This window comes from Schistocerca serialis, chromosome 1, assembly GCF_023864345.2.
Source record: "Schistocerca serialis cubense isolate TAMUIC-IGC-003099 chromosome 1, iqSchSeri2.2, whole genome shotgun sequence".
Taxonomy (NCBI): Eukaryota; Metazoa; Arthropoda; class Insecta; order Orthoptera; family Acrididae; genus Schistocerca; species Schistocerca serialis.
Genome location: NC_064638.1, coordinates 1,188,228,338 through 1,188,243,022, shown reverse-complemented (window position 1 = coordinate 1,188,243,022; position 14,685 = coordinate 1,188,228,338).

Below are 14,685 nucleotides of genomic sequence, written 5' to 3'. Positions count from 1 at the left end.
TCATGGTTTTTTTTTGTTTTTTGTATATTTTTTTGCTTATGATTTTCTTTTTCTTTTTTTTTTACTCATGTTTTTTTTATTTTGTATTTTTTTTCTTATGATTTTCTTCTTTTAGTACAGCTAAAGATACATCAGTATTATGTAAATTTTTGCAATTGTTTATATACACTTGCCTCTCTACTACAATATTACTACAAGTCACATTCTTGTGAAGAGTACTTTTGCTCCCCACAACATCAGTATAAACAACAATAAACTGCTCATATATCATGAGGCTTTATCTAAAATTGGTTTTGAAACTTATACCTTTGCATGCATGTCCTCACATGCATGCCTTCACCCACAGGGAAGACTTACCTTCCAAAATTAGAAAAATTCAGAAATGCTCACTAGGGAGACTTTTTTTTGTAAAAAAGTAAAAATAAATCTTTCTCTCATTCTTTGTTACATCAGTGTGTTTTCATCAGTTTCAATTAACATGTGACTTCAAATTATTAATTTATACATGCAAATATACATACTTGGTTGTACAGGTAGTTTTGTTCTAACAAGCATATTCCAGTGGAGGACTTTTGTTTTAGATGATAATAGATTGTTTAAATTTTTGAAATTATGATTTCTGTTTATACAGTTTTAAAGAGACAACATTCCTAAGACCAAATAATTTCTTTGGCTTAGGACACACCAAACGATAAGCATTAGGGTGTGGATTTTCTATGACTTCAAAAGGCCCAATATAGATATCAAAGAATTTTTAAATTTCTGAAGTTAACATTTTTGATTTTTCATGAGATTTTACCAGAACCAGATCCCCAATTTTAAAAGTGGTTAATCTTACCCTATTGTTATGTCTTTTATTCCTCTTTTCCCCTTGTTTCCTCATAGTTTCCCTGACAATATCTTCTCTCTCTTGCATAGTTAAAGGTGTACATTTAGGAAATTCAATAAGTTCTGATATAAGATTTGGAGGTCTAATATTAAACATAATCTCATATGGTGAAAATCCTGTGGAACTATGTTGTAGGCTATTCATAATATCTTCAAAATTTCGAATGTGCTCAAACCAAGTTGGATGTTTATGGCTACAATAGGTTCTACAAAGTCTCCCAATTTCCCTCATATATCTTTCTGCAGGATTGGTCGACAGAGAATAAACAGATATAAGTATATGCTTCAATTTTGATCTTTCAAAAAACTTTTTCCAAATTTTTGAGGTGAACTGTGAACCATTATCTGATAATATAGCTTTTGGTTTATCCACCTGTGCGAAATAATCTCTTTCAATTTCTATTATAATTTCATGGCTAGTAGCTTTTTTCACTGGATATAGTTTAATTAATTTTGAAAATACATCTACCATAACAAATATGTAACAGTGACCACCTTTACTCTTTGGTAACATTCCATATAAGTCCACTGTGATAAGATCTAAAGGTTTTTCCGGAATAATGTTTTGCATCTCTCCACCACATCTTTGATTGCTCACTTTAACTCTCTGACATTTGTCACAGGTTGCCAATTCTTTTCTTGCCTTCTTTCCAATATTGTAAAAATAAACATTTTCTTGTATCTTTTGAATGCACTTCTGTATCCCACAATGACCAAAACTTTCATGTATGTAAATGATCAGCTTTTCAGCAGCTGCCTCTGGCCAACACAGTTTCCAATTATCAGAATCTACATCTGTTCTCCGAAATGAAATCCCCTTATGTAATTTGTAAAATTTATCAATTTTGTCATACCCCTTCTTGCCTAAACATTCTTTGATTAATTTCCAACTCTGATCCAAATTTTGATTGTTTCTAATTTTGTTATACATAGCTCTAATTGTTTTCTCATTTTCCACCCCTTTCAAGTATCTAATTTTAAATTGTTTTTCCTCCTCTTGTTCAAAAATCTCCTTTTCTCCCCCAATTGGTAACCTTGAAAGTGAATCAGCTACTACATTCTCAGAACCTTTTATGTGCTTGATTTCAAAGTCAAATTGTTGCAGAAAAATTGCCCATCTGGTCAATCTACTGTGGTATAATTTGCACTCTTGTAAGTAACCCAAAGATTTGTGATCCGAAAATACTATGGTTTTATGTCCAATAAGGTAAATTCTAAATTTTGTAAAAGCCCAATGAATTGCCAAAAGTTTCTTCTCTGTGACTGTATAATTTTTCTCATGCTTGAGCAACATTCTGCTTGCAAATGCTATGGTACAATGTATCTTAACTCCATTCTCTACTCTTTCTTGAAATAACTCTGCTCCAAGCCCATAATTACTGCTATCAGTGTTCAAACAAAATGGTAAATTAAAATCAGGTCTGTGTAATAAGTGTTGCTTCCTCAACTCTTGCTTAATTTTATCAAACTCTTCCTGACAACTTTTATCCCAAACCCAAACAGTGTTTTTCTTAAGTAACTGACTTAAACATGGTGCATTCAGACTCTGATCACTTACATGTTTTCGGTAATAACCGCATAACCCAAAGAACGACTTTAATTGTTTTTTAGTCTTAGGAATAGGAATTTTTGAAATTGCTTTAATTTTTTCTGGATCTGCCAAAATTCCCTTGTCTGTGACAACATGACCCAAAAATTTTAATTCAGAAACAGCAAATTTACATTTCTCTAATTTCAGTGTCATCCCCACTTTTCTAAGTTTTTCACAAACTGACTTCAAAATCAAAAAATGTTCCTCCCAATTTTGCCCTGTAACCAAAATGTCATCTACATAGATTATCAGTTTAGACGCAAGTTCTTGCCCCAGTACATGATCCAAAGCTCTTATAAATTCGGAAACAGAAGAATTTAACCCAAATGGCACAACACAATATTGGTAACTCTTACCATTGTACAAGAAAGCAGTATATTTTCTAGAATTAACCGAAAGTGGTACTTGATGAAAACCTGAAGTTAGATCCAAACTTGACATATATTTTATATCTGTAAATTTATAGAGTGACTCATCAATATTTTCAGGATGGTCTGTCTGTCTGAACAAAATTTTCTTTAAGTGTCTAGAGTCCAAAACCAATCTTACTCCACCATCTTTTTTCGAAATTACTACTAGAGGATTATTATATGCACTGATACTCCTTTCTATTATATTACATCCTTCCATCTTTTTCAGCTCTTTCTCAACAGCAGGTCTTTTTGATATTGCAATAGTGTATGGTTTTATGAAAAATGGTTCATGAGGTTTTACCTGAAGCTCACACTGGTAACCCTTTACCCTACCAGGTATGTCACTAAAAACATCACTGTATTCCCACAGCAGATTTTCTAACTGTTGTTTTTGCTCCCCAGATAAATTTTGTGTTTCTGAAATTTTCAAATTTACTAAATTCCCAAATTCAACTTCATCAGTATCAAATCTATGAATTTCAATATTCTCCAATCTATTTTCTTTTAGTAAATTAATACTGTCAAAATTTCTATTACTCTGATCACCAAGTGTGTTCACAAAATTTGTCTGAATGTATTCCCTTTCACTAGTTTCTATCAAAAGTTTTCTTCCAACCCAATCAAATGCTGTATTTACTTTTACTATCCAATTCATACCCAAAAGAAGATCCTCATTAAATTCCTGAATTACAAAACATCCATGTGTGAACAACTTGCCTTCAATTAAAAATGTCACTAAAGCCTGGCTTTTTACCAATTTACTGCTCTTCCCAGTAGCACCTTTTATCTTTACCCCAACAACTGGCATTTCAACATAATCTTTCCCCACTTTCAATTTTTTGCTTAATCTTTCAGATATTCCCGAGATCTCACTTGCTGTATCAATTAAACATTTACCAATCCATGACCCAATTTGAACTTTTATATAAGGACTGCAAAATTGATCACTTTTCTCAGAACCTGTATCCTCATGTAATAAATCACTTTCAATTTCCCCAAACCTATACTTATCAGAATCATATGGTATACCATTATATGTATTATTTGGCACAGTTATAAAATTTGCACAAGATACAAAATTGTCATTAGTACTCTCTATTATCTCAAATAGCCAAGAATTTTCATCCAAATCACATTGTATACTATTGAAGTACTTATCCTTCAGCTTTTTAAAAATAAAATATCTCATCTTTTTCCACCACTCAGGACATACAGTTTCACATACATTAATAAGCATCTTTCTAAAGTTCTTGTCAAAAGAAATAGTTTCACTGTTCAGCCATATATTCATAAGAAATGTGTGTGTATCATTAGTATCTATAAAAGTTTCACTTAGGTAAGAAGTTATACATGTGTCATCGTTATTTGTGTAGTCAGATTCTTTACCAGCAACATCTAAATTCACACTTTTACATACACCCAGATTGCGAGTATTATTCATCCTGGTAACATCCCTGAAAATTTCTATAATATTCTCACTATTTAATCCATTTTCAACCATGTGTATACCCAACTCCCTATTTAAACTAATGAAATACCTTTCCTCAACATCATCATCAATACCATTACCATCATTATCAACTTTATCAACAACATCATTATCATTACACATATTCAGGTCATACACATTCAAATTATCCCCCAAAATATTATTTCCCATTTCTAAAGTTACCAGATCCCTTTCAGCAACATTTTCATTCTCACAGCATGCATTCTCTCTTTCATTCACACACATCTCTGAACTACTGCAAATTACATCATCCGACAAAGTGTTTTTCTTTTCTGCCCAAGTGTAAAACTCTGTTAAATTAAATGAATCACAATTACTTTTATCTACTGTATGTTCTTGTGTGTTGAAAATGTTATCTTTATCATTATTATTTTCCTCTTGAAATTTCTTCAATAAGTAACAACTAATGACCTCATGTGATAGCTTAGGTTTGGAACTGTCCTGTTTGGGTTTATGATAGTCACATCCACTGGTCCTTTCATCAAGCTCACCTTCTGCCTCAACCTTGCGGACCTTCAAGGGGGCGTCAACTCGTTTTTTATTTCCGGTTCCTGTTTGAACTGCTGATTATGGTTCTGCCAATGTCTCTGATCAACATTTCTGATCCCATTCCTATGCCAAACATTACCTGATTGTTGGTAGTTTCTATTGTACTGACCTCTATCAAAATTTCTGTGATTTTGATCCCTAAAGTGTTCTCTATTTTGTTGATTATTAATGCGAAAATGTTGTTCTTGTTCTGGATAAAAATTATGGTCCTTCTTTTCAAAATTGCTATATCCTCCTGAATTTTGACTGACACCATGATAATTGTTTTGTTCCCTTTTTTGAAAGTTGTCATTTCCCCAATTTTGACCATTACCTTTCTGAGTAAACCCACTGTGTGTTCTTGTTGTTACCCTATCCAACTTTTCAATATAATTGAGAAACTGCTCTACATTACTATCAGGACAATGAACTAAACTCAACTGCATTGCTGATGGCAATCTTCTCTTTAAGGTATGAATTTTGATCAAGTCATCCAAAGGTTTTGTTAAATCAATAAGTTTTTGAAGTTCACTTTTGCAAAATTGTTTCATGTTCCCATCTGATTCCCTATAGTTTCGCCCATTCAAAAATTCACATTTGATTCTAGTTTGTTTAAGATCATCCCAAAATTTTTCCAAAAACTTTGATTCAAATTCTGAAAAGGTCATCCCCAAAGTTACAATCTGGTTTGCCCAAGTCAAAGCTTCCCCTTCCAAGAATTTTTTCACAAATTTAATTTTTATTTCATCTGGTGAGTGAGGTAAAAAACAATCCTTACAATACTGCATAAAATCAACGGGATGTAAGGGTCCATCTACCGAAAAGTGCTTCACTGGAATATTAGATATAAGATTACACGTGTTGACATTGTAATTTTTGCTTTGAAATTCAATGTCAAAACTTTCAATTTTTTCGCTAAGTTCTTTGGCAGATTTTTTGTTTTCCAAATCATAGCATTCTACTTTTTCTTCCAGAGTAACCAAACGATTGTCAGTTTCTTGTTGTACATTTTTAACTAAAACTTTTGTATTCTCATCCAAATTTTTAATTTCCCCTTTTATCTCATTAAAATCAATTAAATTTCTTTCCCTATCTACCAGTAACTCATTTTTTACAGTATTAATTTCACCGCTCAATTTAACATCAATTTCATTCACTTTTGCTTCCACAGATTCAATTTTTTCCTCAACACTGCCAACTCTGTTCGAAAGCTCACCCACTTGGGTATTGACTGCTTGGACTTGCAACAAAATGTTATCAATTTTTTCATCCCAGTAAGTCTTATTGTTGTCAACTGATTGTTTAATTTCTTTCGTGAAATTTACAAGAAAACTTTTTAAATCAAATTGATCGGTTCTTTCTGTTTCATTTGACCTGTCCTGATGTTCGAAGTCTGTTAAATTACTACTTTCTACTTTAGGCACAATACTCTCGAAAATCTCGTAAGTCATTGTGAAGAACAAGAATTTATACACAACAATACAAAACAAGATAAAAATATTGTTTTAACAAAATACGAGGGTTTCGTGACTTATCTGGAACACTCTTCTACTGTTGCAAAACCACGTTTTCCATCCATGTGATTGTTGACCAAAATTCTTGACGTATTTTCTTCTGTCGAAAATTATATTTTTTGCCGAAACATTTCTTCTCCAAAACTTTTACTTCCCCATGAACGAACACAAACACTGTAACACACATTCTGAAGAAACTGGTATTAACACACAAAAATTTTCTTCCTCGTAGCACAGTTGAAGATCTCGTGAACACAATATCCCGGCTGAGCCCCCAGTTGAAATATGGCATCCCGGCTATGACACAAGTTGAAAATATGGTCACTATTTTTTATAAACTTAAATTTGCCATATTTCGTGACAGTACCTTTTCCATTAGACGTTTGCAAGCAAATATAAGTCTTGGCTTCAGTTGTCTAAGTATGATTCCACAATGCATTGTTGTCGGCTGCAGAAAATGACGTGGTTCAGCGTGTTTCTCTCATTTTGGTGTTTCAAATACAGTTTATTCCAATGTAGTTTCTTCTTTTCAGATAATACAAAAATAATAGTTAACATAATTCAAAATTATTTATGACTGCGACCTTCACATTGTTCTTCCGTCAACACACACCAAGAGTTAGCTTCCGACTCGGACTGACTATATTCAAAGACTACTCCAACGTCAAAGATATTTTACACAATCAGTTTCTTTGCTATTCTTCGATACATTTTCTAATAGTAATCAATATGCTTTTACTCTCAAAAACAGAAGTAAATTAACATATAATAAGACAAATTATAATAAATTCTGACAAAAATATAAGAAAACATTTTCAATTCAGTATCGACAAATACGGTAAAAAAAAAGTAACATCTCCCAGATCCATTACAACTGCTCCCCAGGGCTTTTGTTGTTATGGACATATACAACAAAATCCCGACAACACTCAGTGATGGATCTGTATTACACAATTAGTACATTAATGATGCAGTCTGATAACCTCTTCCAAATTTGGACTCTTTGAATCTGTGGACTTGTTACTGGCTGTTGTTGCAATGATACTTCCCCATCAATCTCATACACAAAAATTTCAAGTAAAGAAATTATTTAACATGACAAATATACATGGTATAAAACATACATGAGAAATATTCTAACATACAGCAAACAGACTCAAAATAATAGAAAGGTAAAACTCATTTCCTAGAATAAGATTTAATTAATTTTTTTTATATTAATGTTAATTTCATTATGCTTACATATTGTAACAGTAAAAATGATACTGGACATATATAGTGTAATGTGGTTTTCTCTATATTTGCCTTTTATATATATATATATTTTAACTTCTGATTTTTTTAATTTTTTATATTTTTGTTATTAGTCATGGTTTTTTTTTGTTTTTTGTATATTTTTTTGCTTATGATTTTATTTTTATTTTTTTTACTCATGTTTTTTTTTTATTTTGTATTTTTTTCTTATGATTTTCTTCTTTTAGTACAGCTAAAGATACATCAGTATTATGTAAATTTTTGCAATTGTTTATATACACTTGCCTCTCTACTACAATATTACTACAAGTCACATTCTTGTGAAGAGTACTTTTGCTCCCCACAACATCAGTATAAACAACAATAAACTGCTCATATATCATGAGGCTTTATCTAAAATTGGTTTTGAAACTTATACCTTTGCATGCATGTCCTCACATGCATGCCTTCACCCACAGGGAAGACTTACCTTCCAAAATTAGAAAAATTCAGAAATGCTCACTAGGGAGACTTTTTTTTGTAAAAAAGTAAAAATAAATCTTTCTCTCATTCTTTGTTACATCATGAGATTTTACCAGAACAAGATCCCCAATTTTAAAAGTGGTTAATCTTACCCTATTGTTATGTCTTTTATTCCTCTTTTCCCCTTGTTTCCTCATAGTTTCCCTGACAATATCTTCTCTCTCTTGCATAGTTAAAGGTGTACATTTAGGAAATTCAATAAGTTCTGATATAAGATTTGGAGGTCTAATATTAAACATAATCTCATATGGTGAAAATCCTGTGGAACTATGTTGTAGGCTATTCATAATATCTTCAAAATTTCGAATGTGCTCAAACCAAGTTGGATGTTTATGGCTACAATAGGTTCTACAAAGTCTCCCAATTTCCCTCATATATCTTTCTGCAGGATTGGTCGACAGAGAATAAACAGATATAAGTATATGCTTCAATTTTGATCTTTCAAAAAACTTTTTCCAAATTTTTGAGGTGAACTGTGAACCATTATCTGATAATATAGCTTTTGGTTTACCCACATGTGCGAAATAATCTCTTTCAATTTCTATTATAATTTCATGGCTAGTAGCTTTTTTCACTGGATATAGTTTAATTAATTTTGAAAATACATCTACCATAACAAATATGTAACAGTGACCACCTTTACTCTTTGGTAACATTCCATATAAGTCCACTGTGATAAGATCTAAAGGTTTTTCCGGAATAATGTTTTGCATCTCTCCACCACATCTTTGATTGCTCACTTTAACTCTCTGACATTTGTCACAGGTTGCCAATTCTTTTCTTGCCTTCTTTCCAATATTGTAAAAATAAACATTTTCTTGTATCTTTTGAATGCACTTCTGTATCCCACAACGACCAAAACTTTCATGTATGTAAATGATCAGCTTTTCAGCATCTGCCTCTGGCCAACACAGTTTCCAATTATCAGAATCTACATCTGTTCTCCGAAATGAAATCCCCTTATGTAATTTGTAAAATTTATCAAGTTTATCATACCTCTTCTTCCCTAAACATTCTTTGATTAATTTCCAACTCTGATCCAAATTTTGATTTTTTCCAATTTTGTTACACATAGCTCTAATTGTTTTCTCATTTTCCACCCCTTTCAAGTATCTAATTTTAAATTGTTTTTCCTCCTCTTGTTCAAAAATCTCTTTTTCTCCCCCATTTGGTAACCTTGAAAGTGAATCAGCTACTACATTCTCAGAACCTTTTATGTGCTTGATTTCAAAGTCAAACTGTTGCAGAAAAATTGCCCATCTGGTCAATCTACTGTGGTATAATTTGCACTCTTGTAAGTAACCCAAAGATTTGTGATCCGAAAATACTATGGTTTTATGTCCAATAAGGTAAATTCTAAATTTTGTAAAAGCCCAATGAATTGCCAAAAGTTTCTTCTCTGTGACTGTATAATTTTTCTCATGCTTGAGCAACATTCTGCTTGCAAATGCTATGGTACAATGTATCTTAACTCCATTCTCTACTCTTTCTTGAAATAACTCTGCTCCAAGCCCATAATTACTGCTATCAGTGTTCAAACAAAATGGTAAATTAAAATCAGGTCTGTGTAATAAGTGTTGCTTCCTCAACTCTTGCTTAATTTTATCAAACTCTTCCTGACAACTTTTATCCCAAACCCAAACAGTGTTTTTCTTAAGTAACTGACTTAAACATGGTGCATTCAGACTCTGATCACTTACATGTTTTCGGTAATAACCGCATAACCCAAAGAACGACTTTAATTGTTTTTTAGTCTTAGGAATAGGAATTTTTGAAATTGCTTTAATTTTTTCTGGATCTGCCAAAATTCCCTTGTCTGTGACAACACAACCCAAAAATTTTAATTCAGAAACAGCAAATTTACATTTCTCTAATTTCAGTGTCATCCCCACTTTTCTAAGTTTTTCACAAACTGACTTCAAAATCAAAAAATGTTCCTCCCAATTTTGCCCTGTAACCAAAATGTCATCTACATAGATTATCAGTTTAGACGCAAGTTCTTGCCCCAGTACATGATCCAAAGCTCTTATAAATTCGGAAACAGAAGAATTTAACCCAAATGGCACAACACAATATTGGTAACTCTTACCATTGTACAAGAAAGCAGTATATTTTCTAGAATTAACCGAAAGTGGTACTTGATGAAAACCCGAAGTTAGATCCAAACTTGACATATATTTTATATCTGTAAATTTATAGAGTAACTCATCAATATTTTCAGGATGGTCTGTCTGTCTGAACAAAATTTTCTTTAAGTGTCTAGAGTCCAAAACCAATCTTACTCCACCATCTTTTTTCGAAATTACTACTAGAGGATTATTATATGCACTGATACTCCTTTCTATTATATTATATCCTTCCATCTTTTTCAGCTCTTTCTCAACAACAGGTCTTTTTGATATTGCAATAGTGTATGGTTTTATGAAAAATGGTTCATGAGGTTTTACCTGAAGCTCACACTGGTAACCCTTTACCCTACCAGGTATGTCACTAAAAACATCACTGTATTCCCACAGCAGATTTTCTAACTGTTGTTTTTGCTCCCCCAGATAAATTTTGTGTTTCTGAAATTTTCAAATTTACTAAATTCCCAAATTCAACTTCATCAGTATCAAATCTATGAATTTCAATATTCTCCAATCTATTTTCTTTTAGTAAATTAATACTGTCAAAATTTCTATTACTCTGATCACCAAGTGTGTTCACAAAATTTGTCTGAATGTATTCCCTTTCACTAGTTTCTATCAAAAGTTTTCTTCCAACCCAATCAAATGCTGTATTTACTTTTACTGTCCAATTCATACCCAAAAGAAGATCCTCATTAAATTCCTGAATTACAAAACATCCATGTGTGAACAACTTGCCTTCAATTAAAAATGTCACTAAAGACTGGCTTTTTACCAATTAACTGCTCTTCCCAGTAGCACCTTTTATCTTTACCCCAACAACTGGCATTTCAACATAATCTTTCCCCACTTTCAATTTTTTGCTTAATCTTTCAGATATTCCCGAGATCTCACTTGCTGTATCAATTAAACATTTACCAATCCATGACCCAATTTGAACTTTTATATAAGGACTGCAAAATTGATCACTTTTCTCAGAACCTGTATCCTCATGTAATAAATCACTTTCAATTTCCCAAAACCTATACTTATCAGAATCATATGGTATACCATTATATGTATTATTTGGCACAGTTATAAAATTTGCACAAGATACAAAATTGTCATTAGTACTCTCTATTATCTCAAATAGCCAAGAATTTTCATCCAAATCACATTGTATACTATTGAAGTACTTATCCTTCAGCTTTTTAAAAATAAAATATCTCATCTTTTTCCACCACTCAGGACATACAGTTTCACATACATTAATAAGCATCTTTCTAAAGTTCTTGTCAAAAGAAATAGTTTCACTGTTCAGCCATATATTCATAAGAAATGTGTGTGTATCATTAGTATCTATAAAAGTTTCACTTAGGTAAGAAGTTATACATGTGTCATCGTTATTTGTGTAGTCAGATTCTTTACCAGCAACATCTAAATTCACACTTTTACATACACCCAGATTGCGAGTATTATTCATCCTGGTAACATCCCTGAGAATTTCTATAATATTCTCACTATTTAATCCATTTTCAACCACGTGTATACCCAACTCCCTATTTAAACTAATGAAATACCTTTCCTCAACATCATCATCAATACCATTACCATCATTATCAACTTTATCAACAACATCATTATCATTACACATATTCAGGTCATACACATTCAAATTATCCCCCAAAATATTATTTCCCATTTCTAAAGTTACCAGATCCCTTTCAGCAACATTTTCATTCTCACAGCATGCATTCTCTCTTTCATTCACACACATCTCTGAACTACTGCAAATTACATCATCCGACAAAGTGTTTTTCTTTTCTGCCCAAGTGTAAAACTCTGTTAAATTAAATGAATCACAATTACTTTTATCTACTGTATGTTCTTGTGTGTTGAAAATGTTATCTTTATCATTATTATTTTCCTCTTGAAATTTCTTCAATAAGTAACAACTAATGACCTCATGTGATAGCTTAGGTTTGGAACTGTCCTGTTTGGGTTTATGATAGTCACATCTACTGGTCCTTTCATCAAGCTCACCTTCTGCCTCAACCTTGCGGACCTTCAAGGGGGCGTCAACTCGTTTTTTATTTCCGGTTCCTGTTTGAACTGCTGATTATGGTTCTGCCAATGTCTCTGATCAACATTTCTGATCCCATTCCTATGCCAAACATTACCTGATTGTTGGTAGTTTCTATTGTACTGACCTCTATCAAAATTTCTGTGATTTTGATCCCTAAAGTGTTCTCTATTTTGTTGATTATTAATGCGAAAATGTTGTTCTTGTTCTGGATAAAAATTATGGTCCTTCTTTTCAAAATTGCTATATCCTCCTGAATTTTGACTGACACCATGATAATTGTTTTGTTCCCTTTTTTGAAAGTTGTCATTTCCCCAATTTTGACCATTACCTTTCTGAGTAAACCCACTGTGTGTTCTTGTTGTTACCCTATCCAACTTTTCAATATAATTGAGAAACTGCTCTACATTACTATCAGGACAATGAACTAAACTCAACTGCATTGCTGATGGCAATCTTCTCTTTAAGGTATGAATTTTGATCAAGTCATCCAAAGGTTTTGTTAAATCAATAAGTTTTTGAAGTTCACTTTTGCAAAATTGTTTCATGTTCCCATCTGATTCCCTATAGTTTCGCCCATTCAAATATTCACTTTTGATTCTAGTTTGTTTAAGATCATCCCAAAATTTTTCCAAAAATTTTGATTCAAATTCTGAAAAGGTCATCCCCAAAGTTACAATCTGGTTTGCCCAAGTCAAAGCTTCCCCTTCCAAGAATTTTTTCACAAATTTAATTTTTATTTCATCTGGTGAGTGAGGTAAAAAACAATCCTTACAATACTGCATAAAATTAACGGGATGTAAGGGTCCATCTACCGAAAAGTGCTTCACTGGAATATTAGATATAAGATTACACGTGTTGACATTGTAATTTTTGCTTTGAAATTCAATGTCAAAACTTTCAATTTTTTCGCTAAGTTCCTTGACAGATTTTTTGTTTTCCAAATCATAGCATTCTACTTTTTCTTCCAGAGTAACCAAACGATTGTCAGTTTCTTGTTGTACATTTTTAACTAAAACTTTTGTATTCTCATCCAAATTTTTAATTTCCCCTTTTATCTCATTAAAATCAATTAAATTTCTTTCCCTATCTACCAGTAACTCATTTTTTACAGTATTAATTTCACCGCTCAATTTAACATCAATTTCATTCACTTTTGCTTCCACAGATTCAATTTTTTCCTCAACACTGCCAACTCTGTTCGAAAGCTCACCCACTTGGGTATTGACTGCTTGGACTTGCAACAAAATGTTATCAATTTTTTCATCCCAGTAAGTCTTATTGTTGTCAACTGATTGTTTAATTTCTTTCGTGAAATTTACAAGAAAACTTTTTAAATCAAATTGATCGGTTCTTTCTGTTTCATTTGACCTGTCCTGATGTTCGAAGTCTGTTAAATTACTACTTTCTACTTTAGGCACAATACTCTCGAAAATCTCGTAAGTCATTGTGAAGAACAAGAATTTATACACAACAATACAAAACAAGATAAAAATATTGTTTTAACAAAATACGAGGGTTTCGTGACTTATCTGGAACACTCTTCTGCTGTTGCAAAACCACGTTTTCCATCCATGTGATTGTTGACCAAAATTCTTGAAGTATTTTCTTCTGTCGAAAATTATATTTTTTGCCGAAACATTTCTTCTCCAAAACTTTTACTTCCCCATGAACGAACACAAACACTGTAACACACATTCGGAAGAAACTGGTATTAACACACAAAAATTTTCTTCCTCGTAGCACTGTTGAAGATCTCGTGAACACAATATCCCGGCTGAGCCCCCAGTTGAAATATGGCATCCCGGCTATGACACAAGTTGAAAATATGGTCACTATTTTTTATAAACTTAAATTTGCCATATTTCGTGACAGTACCTTTTCCATTAGACGTTTGCAAGCAAATATAAGTCTTGGCTTCAGTTGTCTAAGTATGATTCCACAATGCATTGTTGTCGGCTGCAGAAAATGACGTGGTTCAGCGTGTTTCTCTCATTTTGGTGTTTCAAATACAGTTTATTCCAATGTAGTTTCTTCTTTTCAGATAATACAAAAATAATAGTTAACATAATTCAAAATTATTTATGACTGCGACCTTCACATTGTTCTTCCGTCAACACACACCAAGAGTTAGCTTCCGACTCGGACTGACTATATTCAAAGACTACTCCAACGTCAAAGATATTTTACACAATCAGTTTCTTTGCTATTCTTCGATACATTTTCTAATAGTAATCAATATGCTTTTACTCTCAAAAACAGAAGTAAATTAACATA